Source organism: Rhinichthys klamathensis, unplaced genomic scaffold (assembly GCF_029890125.1).
Source record: "Rhinichthys klamathensis goyatoka isolate OS25496 unplaced genomic scaffold, OSU_Roscu_1.1 h1tg000014l_1, whole genome shotgun sequence".
NCBI classification, from domain to species: domain Eukaryota; kingdom Metazoa; phylum Chordata; class Actinopteri; order Cypriniformes; family Leuciscidae; genus Rhinichthys; species Rhinichthys klamathensis.
In genome coordinates, this window is record NW_026606566.1 from 671,647 (window position 1) to 684,487 (window position 12,841).

The window sequence follows — 12,841 nt, forward strand, 5'->3', positions numbered from 1 at the left end:
GACCCTTCAGTATCAGTACTTCAGATGCTGAGTGCTTGGAGGAGCAGTGGAGATGCTGTTGTGTCTCTGGAGGAGCAGTGGATATGCTGTTGTGTCTCTGGAGGAGCAGTGGAGATGCTGTTGTGTCTCCGGAAGAGCAGAGGAGATGCTGAGTGCTTGGAGGAGCAGTGGAGATGCTGTTGTCTCTCTGGAGGAGCAGAGGAGATCCTAAGTACTTGGAGGAGCAGTGGAGATGCTGTTGTGTCTCTGGAGGAGCAGAGGAGATGCTGTTGTGTCTCTGGAGGAGCAGAGGAGATGCTGTTGTGTGTCTGGAGGAGCAGAGGAGATGCTGTTGTGTCTCTGGAGGAGCAGTGGAGATGCTGTTGTGTCTCTGGAGGAGCAGAGGAGATGCTGTTGTGTCTCTGGAGGAGCAGAGGAGATGCTGTTGTGTCTCTGGAGGAGCAGTGGAGATGGTGTTGTGTCTCTGGAGGAGCAGTGGAGATGCTGTTGTGTCTCTGGAGGAGCAGAGGAGATGCTGTTGTGTCTCTGGAGGAGCAGTGGAGATGGTGTTGTGTCTCTGGAGGAGCAGAGGAGATGCTGTTGTGTCTCTGGAGGAGCAGAGGAGATGCTGTTGTGTCTCTGGAGGAGCAGAGGAGATGCTGGTGTGTCTCTGGAGGAGCAGTGGAGATGCTGTTGTGTCTCTGGAGGAGCAGAGGAGATGCTGAGTGCTTGGAGGATTTAGATTTTTTTTTTTGTGTGTCTGCCTTAGAGGTAGGAATCTTATGCTGTAGGATAAGATTCATGATTGACTCATGTGAACACTGGAGACAATGTAGCATTTTTTATTGACTTTCTCACCCTTCCAATTAATTTACAGTCTTCGCCATCTAGTGGTTACTCCATGTTATAACAGCGACTATTTAACTTCATGCAAATTACAGCAATTAGAAGTTCACCTTGTATGACTTGGTTTCCAATGTATCTCAAATTGGCAAATTGCTATTTGTTTTTGAGCTGTTACTTTGGTGTTAATGTAATAAATAAACAGCAGCAATTGTTTAATTGTTAAAATAAAAATTTTAAAACCACATTGTACCTACTTTTTCCATCACCAGCCGCCACTGCTGACATCAAAGGATCAAAAAGCGACGTCGCTATGAACGCTTGGCCGCCACAAGCCAGTTATGACAGTTTTCCAGCATCTAAGAGTTAAGAGTTAACCAGTTTATGCTGACAACTGTAATTTAATAAATGTTGAGAAATGATCACAAGTTACTGTTGAATTGAATTGAAAAGATGTCATTTTAAAACATTAACATGTTTAATATATGCTTTATTTATCAAATAGCATCAAGCAGGGCTAGACACATTTTTTTTTGTCACTGCCTTTAAAGCGCACAACCACACGCAATTTGATGTTTGTTGGGGCAGTGTGAATACAACAGCATTTTCCAATTTAAATACACAATTAAACTGAATAATGAAGAAAATTCAGAATTGATCTGATCTGAGATCAGCTGAGAGAGTCTCGACTGCTGCACCTTCACTGGAACTGACAGATGATCAGACACTTGTGAACCACTGCATGAACACAAGCTCAAGTGTCTTAAACTGCCCCAATCATGCTATTTTAAAGGAGTCATATGACGCTATTTTCAAACATCATTATTTTGTGTATTTGGTGTGATAAAATATATTACCATGCTTTAATGTTCAAAACACATTATTTATTAACATACTGTACATTATTATAGCTACTGTTGTTCCTATAGTAGTTGATTTCTACAAAGCCCCTCCTTCTGAAAAACGTAGTGTGCTCTGATTGGCCAGCTGACCCAGTGCGTTGTGATTGGCCGAACACCTCAAGCATGTGTCGGAAATGTAACTCCCCTTACCATAATCGCAAGTTTCAGCTTCCAAAAATAGTTCATGTCTCATGGTTTTTTGGCTGAGGCTGTTTAGTCCAGTGACTAGGGAAAAGAGGTGAACTTGGCAAATGGAGCTTAACCCTCTGGGGTCCAAGGTGTTTTTGGGGTCCTTGAGATGTTTTGACATACTCTGACATTTGTGCTTTTTTCAGTTGCTTATAAACATATTACTGGCAAAGGTGTAATTACACTCTATTTAGCACACACAGGGCTACCATAATGTGTTATCAACATGTTTTTGTATTTTTGAGAGAATATTGTTTATGCGTGGTTATTGAAAAAACTTAAACTTAAAGTTTCTGAAATAAGGCCACAAAACACATACTAAATATCTGTCCACAAGACTTTTGACTAATGGATGTTGTCGCCTAGAGTTTTTTCTTCAAAATGATCTGAAAATCATCCTGCCTTATCATTCACATAAAACAATAGATTGGTTTAAATTTAAAAATGACACTTTTTGTTTGGAAAGGCAATATGCGCAGGGGTGTGACCTGCTGTGATTCACACCTGAGAAGACAATGGGCCCGCATAATGAGCGCATAATGGAGCTGCATACTAATGACCCTTTCATTCAGGTGTGTCACTGAGCCACAAGAATGCAATGACAATATATATATATATATATACACTCACCGGCCACTTTATTAGGTACCCCATGCTAGTAACGGGTTGGACCCCCTTTTGCCTTCAGAACTGCCTCAATTCTTCGTGGCATAGATTCAACAAGGTGCTGGAAGCATTCCTCAGGGAGTTTGGTCCATATTGACATGATGGCATCACACAGTTGCCGCAGATTTGTCGGCTGCACATCCATGATGCGAATCTCCCGTTCCACCACATCCCAAAGATGCTCTATTGGGTTGAGATCTGGTGACTGTGGAGGCCATTTTAGTACAGTGAACTCATTGTCATGTTCAAGAAACCAATTTGAAATGATTAGAGCTTTGTGACATGGTGGAAGTAGCCATCAGAGGATGGGTACATGGTGGCCATAAAGGGATGGACATGGTCAGAAACAATGCTCAGGTAGGCCGTGGCATTTAAACGATGCCCAATTGGCACTAAGGGGCCTAAAGTGTGCCAGGAAAACATTCCCCACACCATTACACCACCACCACCAGCCTGCACAGTGGTAACAAGGCATGATGGTTCCATGTTCTCATTCTGTTTACGCCAAATTCTGACTCTAACATCTGAATGTCTCAACAGAAATCGAGACTCATCAGACCAGGCAACATTTTTTCAGTCTTCAACTGTTCAAGTTTGGTGAGCTCTTGCAAATTGTAGCCTCTTTTTCCTATTTGTAGTGGAGATGAGTGGTACCCGGTGGAGTCTTCTGCTGTTGTAGCCCATCCGCCTCAAGGTTGTGCGTGTTGTGGCTTCACAAATGCTTTGCTGCATACCTCGGTTGTAACGAGTGGTTATTTCAGTCACTGTTGCCCTTCTATCAGCTCGAACCAGTCTGGCCATTCTCCTCTGACCTCTGGCATCAACAAGGCATTTCCGCCCACAGAACTGCCGCTCACTGGATGTTTTTTCTTTTTCGGACCATTCTCTGTAAACCCTAGAGATGGTTGTGCGTGAAAATCCCAGTAGATTAGCAGTTTCTGAAATACTCAGACCAGCCCTTCTGGCACCAACAATCATGCCACGTTCAAAGTCACTCAAATCACCTTTCTTCCCCATACTGATGCTCGGTTTGAACTGCAGGAGATTGTCTTGACCATGTCTACATGCCTAAATGCACTGAGTTGCCGCCATGTGATTGGCTGCTTAGAAATTAAGTGTTAACGAGCAGTTGGACAGGTGTACCTAATAAAGTGGCCGGTGAGTGTATATATATATATATATATATAGGCCTATATAATACAAAATTGGTTCACAGTTCCAATTATTTATTTATTTATTTTTCAAATTGTGCTTGCAAATTGTATAATATCAAATGTAAAAATTTCTAGTAATTGTGCAGTTAATTATCATACTGTTTTTACAGAAAGTTGTTACATGTATGTCCTGTGTTTCCCCCGTTCTTTGTGTATTTGGTTCAGTCCTGTTTCCAGTTTCCCGCTCCTCGTTAGTGTTTAGTTTATTCACCTGTGTCTAGTTCATTTGCCCCAGCTGTGCCTTGTTTCCCTAATCTGTTCTCTGTGTATGTAAACCCTGTGTTCTCCCTCACTCCTTGTCGGTTCTCGTTTATGTAACGTTGATGTTAGGTGTGTTATCCTCTGCCCGTCTGCCTGTCTGTATCCGTTTGTTGTTTTGCTTTATTTAAAGTAAAGTCTATTGTTTTTGGAAATCCTGATCTCCTCGTCTTCCTCTGCCTACACCAACCGTAACAGAAGAACCGACCGTAAGATGACTATCCCCGCTGTTCGCCTCCTATGTCTCGAACAGGGGGATCAAACTTTGGAGGACCACACCCAGACCTTTCTTGAGACGGCGTATTTGACTCACTACCCGGACTACTGCCTCTGCACATTCTATCTGGTGAGTCTAAACGGCTCGTGCAGAGCGCAGTTATCCGGAGAAGGTCCACGGGATGATTTTGCCGCCTTTGTGGAATGGGTGCTGGTGTGCTGTAATTCTACATTCACAGTATGCTCTGGAGAAGAGGATCTCGCCAGCACCCTTCCAGAGTTTCTCTACGTCACGCCCACTATCAGTCCAGCCCCCAGATCGGTCTATGGGAAATCGGGACTGGTTTCCAGCATGGCCGATCCCCCGTTGATGTCAGCACATGCTGCCAAATGGGGCATCGTTCCAGAGCCTTCTCCGCCGATCCCGTCCAGTAGTGAGCCCGTCGCCTGCCCGCCAGAGCCTGAGCCCGTCGCCTGCCCGCCAGAGCCTGAGCCCGTCGCCTGCCCGCCAGAGCCTGAGCCCGTCGCCTGCCCGCCAGAGCCTGAGCCCGTCGCCTGCCCGCCAGAGCCTGAGCCCGTCGCCTGCCCGCCAGAGCCTGAGCCTGTCGCCTGCCCGCCAGAGCCTGAGCCCGTCGCCTGCCCGCCAGAGCCTGAGCCCGTCGTCTGCCCGCCAGAGCCTGAGCCGCCTTCACTACTGGAGCACGCCTATCCGCCAGAGACTAAGCACACCACACGTAAGTCCACTCAAGAGGAGACTGCATTGATGGTGATGTCTGCAGCGATTTTGTGTGTGTGGGCTACACACACATCAGTTCTGGCCCATGCATCCAGTCCTCCCGAGCCTTCTCCGCTGGTTCCGTCCAGCCCAGCCGAGCCTTCACAGCCGGTTCCATCCAGCCCAGCCAAGCCCGCACCACTGATTCCGTCCAGCCCAGCCAAGCCCGCACCGCTGGTTCCGTCCAGCCCAGCCAAGCCCTCATCGCTGGTTCCGTCCAGCCCAGCCAAGCCCGCACGGCTGGTCACGTCCAGCCCTGCCGAGCCTGAGCTTCCCTGCAGCCCTGCCGAGCCTGAGCTTCCCTGCAGCCCTGCCGAGCCTGAGCTTCCCTGCAGCCCTGCCGAGCCTGAGCTTCCCTGCAGCCCTGCCGAGCCTGAGCTTCCCTGCAGCCCTGCCGAGCCTGAGCTTCCCTGCAGCCCTGCCGAGCCTGAGCTTCCCTGCAGCCCTGCCGAGCCTGAGCTTCCCTGCAGCCCTGCCGAGCCTGAGCTTCCCTGCAGCCCTGCCGAGCCTGAGCTTCCCTGCAGCCCTGCCGAGCCTGAGCTTCCCTGCAGCCCTGCCGAGCCTGAGCTTCCCTGCAGCCCTGCCGAGCCTGAGCTTCCCTGCACGCCTGCCGAGCCAGAGCTTCCCTGCACGCCTGCCGAGCCGGAGCTTCCCCGCATGCCTGCCGAGCCGGAGCTTCCCTGCGCGCCTGCCGAGCCCGAGCCTTCTCTGCTGGTCCCGTCCAGTCCTCCCGAGCCTTCTCCGCTGGTCCCGTCCAGTCCTCCCGTGCCTTCTCCGCTGGTCCCGTCCAGTTCCCCCAAGCCTGTCTCTGAACCCGTCACTCCCCCCAAGAAAATTTTGGGGGGGGGATATAAGCCACCCTGGCCACCTGAAGTGGCCTCTCCACCCTGGCCACCTGAAGTGGCCTCTCCACCCTGGCCACCTGAAGTGGCCTCTCCACCCTGGCCACCTGAAGTGGCCTCTCCACCCTGGCCACCCGAGGGAAAGTCTCCACCCTGGCCACCCGAGGGAAAGTCTCCACCCTGGCCTCCTGCACGTCCTGCTCCGCCCTGGCCTCCTGCACGTCCTGCTCCGCCCTGGCCTCCTGCACGTCCTGCTCCGCCCTGGCCTCCTGCACGTCCTGCTCCGCCCTGGCCTCCTGCATGTCCTGCTCCCTCGTCAGCCTCCAGGGCGCCCACCCCCCCACCCTTATTGATGTTACTCGGCGCGAGGACGCGCCTTGCAGGAGGGGGAGCTAATGTTACATGTATGTCCTGTGTTTCCCCCGTTCTTTGTGTATTTGGTTCAGTCCTGTTTCCAGTTTCCCGCTCCTCGTTAGTGTTTAGTTTATTCACCTGTGTCTAGTTCATTTGCCCCAGCTGTGCCTTGTTTCCCTAATCTGTTCTCTGTGTATGTAAACCCTGTGTTCTCCCTCACTCCTTGTCGGTTCTCGTTTATGTAACGTTGATGTTAGGTGTGTTATCCTCTGCCCGTCTGCCTGTCTGTATCCGTTTGTTGTTTTGCTTTATTTAAAGTAAAGTCTATTGTTTTTGGAAATCCTGATCTCCTCGTCTTCCTCTGCCTACACCAACCGTAACAAAAGTTTGGGAATGTATCCCAAATGTGTCACTAATAAAACACAATACAAATAATTTAAAGAGGAGGCTTATATTGAGCTTTTAAGATTTACCTAAGATTTATTTATATGTAGCCTACATATATTTTTGCTATTTTAATAAAAAGGTTACAATTACAACAACAATTCAAATTTTAACTATATTTCAAATGTAATCTTTCTTTGTATTATATACTAAAGTATACATTTTATCATACATATTTCACAGTTGCGGATTAATTAGTTTGAATATAGCTTTCGAACAAACACTATAATAACATCTTAGCAAACAAGCTTATTTGATGTGGCAGTATTTTACAGTAAAAACGACATCTTGTCTTTCATATGTAACATATCGTTTTTATGATTAGGACATATAAATGTTAATTTGCAGTTTAATACGTTGCTTATACAAAAATATTTTATTTCAACATATTTCAGTCGATTTTTACTCATCTCAGTATTGGAATATAGTTAGGTAAAAGCTGTTCATTCATTCACACAAAAACGCGATTCAAACAGTCTTTTTGTTTACAGACACTATTCCATATCGCGATTAGCACAAAGCACTTGAAAATAAAGAATGTACCTATTTCCTCGGCTGGATCCGTTGCTCCTCCAAATGAAACTACCTGTAGCCTACTTCTGAGGTCATTTTTTCCAGGATTATTATTAAGATAGTACTATTATTCCTCACAGCGTCGTAAATCTGAGTCTCTTTCGGTGGGTTATCCAGCTGATGTGGGCGTGGATCGCCTCAGAGCATTTGTGTTTGAATAGAGCGCGCTCCGTGGGCGTGGTCAAATTAACTTTAATGAGCTGAGACGAGAACGACTATCATCTCTCTCTTTTCGTACAAATTTTTTTTTAATATAAATTACTTCATTTAAAAGAAGATAATTCAGGCTTCATGCCTGTGTGCCTGTGTACCTGTTTGACTGAGTATTTGCAGAGTTACAGATGATTTTTCGGACGCGTTTCAGAATGGACTTCACTGACACGCAGAATGCGCATCATGTTTATTTTTCTTTATTAGGCGAAAAGCACAACACTTTGTTTTTATTATGAGGTTCCACAAAAAAAATACAAACTTAACAGGATCGAATGATGTACAACACTTAAATGTAAGATCAAAATTAACAGTGTAATTTGAGTCTCTTTTGCACTGATAAGGAAAAAAGTGAGCTGGTATCGCCGGCGAGACCGCCGACCCCAGAGAGTTAAGGAAAGTAGTTTTAAGTTTTAGCGCCATGACGCATTGATCAAGATGCCTTTTCATGATGCATTTTTATTGGCTAGTCAGTAGATGTCAGAGCCATAGAGAGAAAGAGTTGCGACACTCCCATAGACCTCCGTTGTAAAAAAATGGCGGCGCTTTTCACCGCCTACTTCCTGGATATGGAGCTCGGATTAGTTCCAAACACTGGCATTTGGCTGTTGGACCCCATTCACTTACATTGCTGCGCGTCGAGTTGTTTCAGAGGTAAGTTGCTGAAATATCGACTTCTTTTGAATTGTCAACTGTCTATATTGTATCAGAGGCCCTTTGCGATGCTTATACTGGTCTTCATTTGTATATGCACAGCGTAATTATTTATATTTTATCTTGATTGTTCCAACCAATTTTTTCAAGCGTAAATTCGTTTTTAATCTGTTATAGTTTTGATAATGTGTATGGCTTAATCTTAAAATTATATTCTTAGTCTTAACATGATTATGTTTCACGGTGTGATCCTGAGGGTGGCCACTTTCATCAGAAGTGAGCTAGCTTCTAGCGAATTCTGAATGGACCGCCACGGCAGACCTCTGCGTGATCACGAAGGTAGGCTAATGGCTGAATTGTAATTTATAAGCAAAATCACGGGAATCAATGGCCTAATACAGCCCAGTTGTGATAAAATAAATATCATGAGACGTCCATCATCTGATTAATATGGAAAAGTTAAGTTAGAGCCGCTAAAGCCAGTGCTACTACCCATGCGAGCACTTTTCCCTCCAAAAAAAATTGCCTGAAACTTATCTAAGTAATATACACTATTTCGTTGTCACCCTGCCTCTCCAAATGCAAAACTGACATTAACAAAATGCAATAACAGCTGAAAAAGTACTTGGTTGTGTGTTTTATTTTATATTTACCGTTCAAAAATGCAATCGCTGCTGTCTGTCCCATAGAAGAACATAACAGCCCGCGTATGTTTTGGAACTATTGGGACTTACATGAACCACGTGACAGACGTCGCAGCGACATCAAAGAGTGTCGCAACTCTTTCTCTCTATGGCTCTGGTAGATGTAGGTCGTAGCAGCAACACACTGGGTGCTTCTCAATTGACCCTTTGCTAAGCCCCGCCCTCCCTAGTTACTGTTGCTACGCCTGTCAAGCTTTCGTGCCTGGCACGTCTATTACAGTGTGTATGCACCGGTGTCCGACATTCCCAATGAGATAATTAGTAATTTTTGGCGAACATGTGAAATATCTGAGAGAGCAAGACAAAAAGGGACTGTAGTATGCATTCGAGGGATATATCCACGACATAATATGCAACCGATTAGAGAATAATTTCATAAAAATTGAAGCTAAAGCCTATAGTCCCACCGCAAGCAGCAGCCGCCTCATACGCTGACCATTCAAATGGGAAACACACAAATTGAGGAACAGCTATGTTCGTGCACAGCAGGGTAAGTGATGTGAAAATAATCGAATAATTATAAATTGGGTTAAAGTTAACGTTACTCAGTCAGGGGTAGTAGGCCGTCGATTAACAAAATGCAGAAATATATTTTAAAGTATGTCAGTGAGCCTCCATCTTGTCTTTAATCGTCTTATTTTACGTTAAAATATATGCATTATGAACAAAGAACCGTCATATTTCCAACTTCCAAGCAATAGGTGTTTTTGTTAATCCTGTGGACATGTAGTTGTGAATGGGGTCTCACACACTGCTTGATCCACGCCCGGCATTTCTCCCCTTGGCTTTTAGATTATCGGGAAGGAAAAAAATTCCACTCCCCCGTCCAAACTTTTAGGATACCGGGTATCAGATTTGCACAATCCATAGTTACGGTTGCTAAGACACGATTGGCCAGTGGCGGTTTTCGGGCGTGGCTTAGCGAAGGGTCAATTCTTATTTGTGCATCCTCGTTTACTTTCCTCGTGTCTCAGCTCCACCCCCTGCAGGATGCGAGGGAAGGTTGCAAGGAAAGAAAATGAGGACCGAGGAATCGAATGAAAGTTTTTTTATATACTTTGGAATACTTGATCACTCGAGCGTCACTTCACTGCGTCATCAGCAGCGCACAAAGGATCTGCCCTTATGTTGTTGAAGTTTGGTTATTTAAGAAATTAGTAATAAATAATAATAAAGCAAGATACCCTGTTGAAATATGTGAGATGTGTGCTTTATATAAAATGCAATGGTAAAGTATAAATTAAAATGATTGTGACCGACGTGAAGGGGGAGGAGAATTTATACGTGCGTCACATTTAGTCGATAAAACTCTTCCGCAAAGCATGCAACTGTGCATCCTCGCTCATAGCTCCTCTGGAAGCCTCCTCACTCCTCGATCCTCGCCTCCTCGCGGTGCAATTAGAGAATTGAGATGTCCTTCAAGATGGCTGAGCTCAATCGGTTTCCGGGTCATAGGATGGAGGACGGAGGATCGAGGAGATGAGGAGGGATATTGAGAAGCACCCACTGTGAGATGATCATGACGTAAATGATCACAGGCTATCTTTGATCAAAACATAGTTTAGGAGCCACGACCACAGAAATCTCCACGATTGTTTCACGAGGCTCATCTTTCGTCTGGAACAGCGCAAAATAATAGTGTGTACCAGGCATTAAATACAATAAATCTTTTTGTAGGACACTTTGAGCTTTGTAAGATCTTTGCAGATCTTATACATGCACAAACAGCAACATAACACACTAAAGAAAAACATGAAAACGCATCATATGACCCATTTAATGCATCAATACAAATGTAATACAACTATGATTAAAAACATGATGTATAAACTCAAGCTTCCATTGATTGTTTTCTAAAAGTGAGCTTGAACTGTTTTCCCCCCTCATAATTATGAAAAATTAATCTTCCATTAGTCTTTGTCTCCCTCTGCTGATACCACAAAAACATTCAGAGCTTTTCCATCAAACCATCAAAACTCAGAGCTTTTTGAGTTTATACTGTGCGTTTATACAAATAAAATGGTTAATCTATGAATGAGAAACTGTATTTTGCTGTGAAATAAAAGGTGTTTCACTGCCGCCTCATCAGGTCTGTCAGAAGATTGTTAATATCTAAATTAAGTCTTAATTTATAACAGTGAAGTCACTGTATCTTCAGTCCCTGTTGATTCTGTTGACTGAGTCTCTGTAGTGGATCCTCATTCACCATCAGATGATCATCAGAAGATCAGACTGTCTTCTGATAGCCAATACAAACAGTCACATAAGCAGTGAGATATTATGTATTTCACATCTTTTCATAAGAAAACTAACTAGATAATCTATATTAATTCATTCTCAAACATGATAATATAGCTTCTATCTGATGCTGAAAGTCACTTTACAAAATCAAAAGCACATAAAATATCACTTTCACACAATAGACAGCTGATACAGAACCAGCAGAAATGATCATTACACTCACTACAAATTTAATATCAGTTAATAACAAACAACCCAAATCTCAGTCTTTACACAGAAAAAGCGCCACAGAAACCAAATCTGAAGCGACATTAAATCCCAAAATTTTGATTTTGGATAACCCACAGGAATTAAATTCGCAGGAAATAATATTTTAACTACAGTTTTAACAAAGTGTTATAAAATGAATTTTAAAATAATTAAATAGTAAACAAAGAAATAAAACTCGAGATAAATAAAGATACAGAATATAACATTTCCTCTGCGTGCTATAGCTATCTCACGCTTTAATGTTTGTCATAATTCTGTGGTACTGATAGCTATTTTTGATTTCTTAATAAAATTGTTCCAGATGGAACAAATGCTACAAAGAAATTACGATTTATTACACCGGGTAGATCACTGCAGGAATATAAGATCTTTTTCTTTTCTTTTCAAGAGCCAGAAAGAACAATTATGCTATCGTTGGCGTTTCAGGCAGGTCGTGTGTGGGTGACATATCATCCTCATCCTCTTTTTATAAATGAAAGTCAAAGGCACATTTTCAGTACATAATCATACCTGAAAACAAATCCTGTTCAAATAGGCTATATGGGTCATCCTACAGAATTGGTTCGAAGTTAGAGTTAGAGCCCTGGTCGCCAGCACAGCCTACTCCGTCCGGGAGTCTGCACATCCTCCGTCTAAGAACTCCAGAACACTCCAAAAACTATACCTACCATAGTGTCTCCAGTTTATAATGTGGATCATTCTTCAGATCCTTCAGCAACTTCACTCCTGAGTCTACAGGAGTGAGTTTATTCTCAGACAGACTCAGTTCTCTCAGGTGTGAGGGGTTTGATCTCAGAGCTGAAGCCAGAGCAACACAACCTTCATCTGTGACACCACAATCATCCAACCTGTAGAGAACAAAGACGCACATTAATCCTATATCCAAAGATAAACATGACCACTTAAAACAAATACAATAACATAATGCTGTCAATATTAAATATATACAAATACTCGTTAGTTCACATTGTGAAAAATACATCAGTTAGGATTAGGGGATTGAATATAGAATTTGTACAGTATAAAAGTCATTATTTCTATGGAAAGTCCACATAAAACATGGAAACCCAACGTGCGTGTGAGTGTGAAAGTGCTTTAATTTTGAATGTATTTGTAAACATTTTAAAGAACGTGTGTGTGTGTGTGTGTGTGTGTGTGTGTGTGTGTGTGTGTGTGTGATTAATGTATTTGTAAACATTTTAAGGAATGTGTGTGTGTCTATTTTTTTTTTATAGATGTTTCCAACTCTAACTTTGAACCAATACTGTATAATGGCCCATATAGCCAATTTGAACAGGATTTGTTTCCAGGTATGACTAAAAATATGCTTTTGACTTTTATTTATATTTGGATTATATATATTTTTTTTTTTTCGTCCTCGCACTCTTTCTTGTTTGACACACCTGAATGAGGGGCTCATTTTGCAGCTCATTATGCAGTTCATTGTCTTCTCAGGTGTGAATAACATCATTATTCATGATCATTCACGCCCCCACGCATATTGCCT

At 43.6% G+C, this 12,841-nt stretch overlaps 1 pseudogene; it reads right to left on the reverse strand.

The window, feature by feature from the left end:
• Positions 1–207: 207 nt before the first annotated feature.
• Positions 208–12,841, reverse strand: part of LOC130104679 (NACHT, LRR and PYD domains-containing protein 3-like) — a 100,582-nt pseudogene continuing 87,948 nt past the window's right edge.